The 3,506-nt window shown below is 59.9% G+C and overlaps 1 pseudogene; it reads right to left on the bottom strand.

Moving 5' to 3' along the window:
• Positions 1-16: 16 nt before the first annotated feature.
• LOC117797821 lies at positions 17-3,503 on the bottom strand (annotated as a pseudogene).
• Positions 3,504-3,506: the final 3 nt, after the last annotated feature.

Here is a 3,506-nt window from a genome sequence, read left to right as displayed (position 1 = left end):
GCAGGTCCCCAGAGCACTAGCGGTTGGTTAGAGTCCTGGGGACGAGGGTGCGGGTGCCACGCTGTCTTCTGAGGGAGCCATCCTCCAAGCATGGCCCTGACTGGTGGCCGTCCCTGGAGTCGCAGGCCAGGGCTTCCCTGGCCGGAGGTGACAGGGAGCCGTCCGTCCATCTAGCCACCTCCGTGTGGAAACCTCCCACGGGTGTGGTGCTGCCCAACGCCTCTCCCTCGAGGGACCTGAGCAGCTCTCTGTGGACCAGCTCCATGTCCTTGAGCCTGCTGAGCTTGACCGTGAGCTGCTCGATGGTGTGGAAGATGTTGCCCACATCCCTGAGGGCCAGGCTAGGCAGGGAGTGGCGAGGGCACCTGTGACCTCCACTGGGTCCCCAAAGCTGCCAGTCAGGGAGGCTCTCGGACTGGGAGGGCTCAGTGCTGGAGTCCAGGGGTCCAGCCGGCATGCTGACATAGAAGCATTTCCCTTTTCTCACGACTTTGTAACTTCCTGACGCCTCGGTGCTTAAAGCCTCTTCCTCTGGGTTCCTGTCCAGCTCGGGAGACTCCCAGAATCCGGAATTCCTGGCCCATGGGGGCAGCTGTTCCAGAGAACAGAGAGCCACGTCCTCCTGCTCTGGCACTTCCCCCCGGGGGGGGGGGGCTGTGCCCTGGGGCGCTCGGGTCCCCGGGGCGCCAGCTGCTGCTCCCGAGAGAAGGTGCAGGTGTCAGGCCGTCGCCAGACTCCCCAGCGGGCTGCGCTTCAGGATGGCGACTGGGCACAGGCCACACAGAATCAGGTGCTGCAGGATCTCCACGTCTTCCAGGGCTGAGTCAGGGAGCCCTTCCATGAACAGAGGACCGGGGAGAGGCAGGAGGATGGGGTCTCTCATCTGGCCTCCCCTGTTCTCTCCATCCAGGGATGCGGAGGGGTGAGGCAGGGCACCCAGCTCCCCTTCGATGCTGCCTTCCTGCTCGGGATCGTCTAGGAGGCCCGTGTGCTTCCCCTCAACACACTGCTGGGGCCCAGTGCCTTCTCCGGGCAGCTCCCCGGGCTCTGGTTCACTGTGGAACACTTCTGAGCCATCCAGCCGGACCCTGTTGGGGGTGGGGCTCTGCTGCACTGGCTCCTGGGCGCCCAGGGGCAGGGGATGGGCGAGCACTGGGGCAGCTCCCGGGCACCCGGTGGCGTTCTGCACAGCCTCGTCCAAGAGCTCCATCCAAGTGTTCTTGCCTGACGACGTCGGTGCCACCAGCTCGGAGATCTGGGGAGGGCCCAGCTCCAAGGTGCAGATGATGAAGAAGGCTCATTTGTCTGTGGCCACGGAGTGGATGAGCACGGCGTTGAGCTTGAGGACAGGGCTGAAGGTCTGCTTGCTGTCCGCGGAGCCTGCAGCCGTCTTGCTGTGACACTTGAGCAGCAGCTTCTCATCCTGCTTCTGCAGCAGCACCAGGAGATCCTCCAGCAGCACGTTGCAGGTCCAAGCTCTTATCCTTGCTGATCCTCCAGGTCAGGGGCGCCTTGTGGACCATCCTTCTGGCTGTAAGATCCAGGTTCCTGAACTCTGCTGCCAGGGGGTTGCTGGCCCTCTCCAGGGATGTGGTGTCCAGGTGTTTCTGGTAGCCCTCCAGTTCTCCGTCTGCTTCACCACCTCATTCACATACTTGAAGATGTCCCGGCACTAGTCCTGCGCCCGGCAGAGCTTCTTGTGCTCGGCGGTGCCACCCTCCGTGTGCTTGAAGACGCTCTCCAGCAGCAGCAGGTACTTGGTGAGCTGTTGTATCTCGGACACAATGAGGTCTCTGAACTGCAGCTGCCAGCACCAGGGGTGACTCTCGGCCTCCTGCATGAAGAGCTGGAAGTAGCTCTCCTTGCACTCCTTGGTCTTGATGAGCCCCAGGGCGATGGACTGATAGGAGCAGAACTGGGCAGCCACCTGCTGGAGCTCCTCCCAGCCGGGGCCATCAAACCGAGCCAGCATGAGGTCACCGATGTCTCTTCTCTGATAATGGGGCCCTCCTCTCAGAGCTTCCTCATGGCCTCGCACCAGGAATTATGGATCTCGATGAGGTCGGGCAGGTTGGGGAAGAGCCAGGCCAGAGCCTCCCGGGGCATCAGGTTCTCCTTCTTCATCCGCTGATAGAAGATCAGGTCCAGGACCCAGAGTGTGTGCATATAGGAGGCTTCCATCAAAAACAGCTCATTGATGACCTCCTGCCGGTCAATCTTCCTCTGGCTTAGCCCGGCCACCACATGCTTGCCCACTGGGTGCTGCCAGTTCTGGGCATCCGGCCCTGGCTCCAGGTCTGAGAGCTGGCCCAGATCGTCCTCTAGGAGGTGGGGGAGGAGGGCGTCTGTGCAGAACCCCAGGCTGGGGGACTTGATGCTCCTGAGGCCCATTTTGGGGGTTAAGGGAGGGGTTGGGTTCTACAGAGACCTGGTGGAGAGGCTGGAGAGGATGAGTCTGACTGGTGGAGGCGGGCAGCCTCCGCGGCCGCATCCATGTCCACGTCACTGCGCGAGCAGGGCACGTTCTCCACCTTCTGGGACCGCTTCAGCTCCTCCCAGCCCTTCAGGCTCTCAGAGCGGCCCAGGCAGATCTCTGAGCTTGAGCTGTCGCTCTCCAGCAGGTCTCCGGGGAAGCTTCCTGTGGAGAGCCTCTGCGTCCCAGGCTCCATGGCGTCATACGGCTGGTTGTTCTCAAAGTCCTGAATGATGTTTCTCACATTGCCTGGTTTGACTTCCACAGGGGACAAGGGAATATGAAATGTGCTCTGTGAAGAGCTTTTGTGATTCCCGATGTACTTGAGGATAGGGTTTCGCCTCTTGTCCTCCAAGTCATACTTGTCTTTTTTGGAATTGCTGCTCTTCTTGGTCTTTGGGAAGAAGGGCAGCCCCTTGTCCTTGTCAGGAGCTGCCTGGGCCTTTTCAGCTATGCCGGAAGGCCGTGCCTCTCAGAGACAGAGCCCGGCGTAGCCCATATAGGTGTTGAGAGCGAAATTCATGGGGGCACTCCTGTCCTCCTCATACTTGGACAGAATGCCTGCCAGGGTGGCTAGCTGCTTCTCAGCCACTTGGAGTTCTCAGATAGGGTCCCCATCCAGGTCCAGCAGGTCATTCTCACCGTACAGACTACCCAGCCCCAGGGTGTGCTTTGTTCTGTAGTCCTGGATCTGCTCCTAGATCTCAGGCACGGCTGCCTCCTACACTTCCCAGAGTGTAGCGTTGACGTCCTCACTGCTGCACAGACGCAAGTCAATTTCAGCCTGTAACACCTCTGAGACTTTCACTCTCAGCGGCTCATTTTTCTCTAAGAAAATATTCCAGATGTCTTTTCCTAAGCTTTGGGAATCCTTGGGGTTTGTCTGCCGGTAAACTTCTGCACACAGGTAAAAAAGCAGCAGACTGGGTTCGGCCTGAGAGAAGATGTACTGCAGGAAAACACCCAGGTGAGCGGGCCGTACCTTCAGCTTCTCAAGGTCCTGGAAGATGATGTCACTCTCGTTGTTGAAATG

The sequence above is a fragment of the Ailuropoda melanoleuca genome, unplaced genomic scaffold, assembly GCF_002007445.2.
Source record: "Ailuropoda melanoleuca isolate Jingjing unplaced genomic scaffold, ASM200744v2 unplaced-scaffold14871, whole genome shotgun sequence".
Taxonomy (NCBI): Eukaryota; Metazoa; Chordata; class Mammalia; order Carnivora; family Ursidae; genus Ailuropoda; species Ailuropoda melanoleuca.
This window is presented reverse-complemented; position numbering and strand designations above follow the sequence as displayed.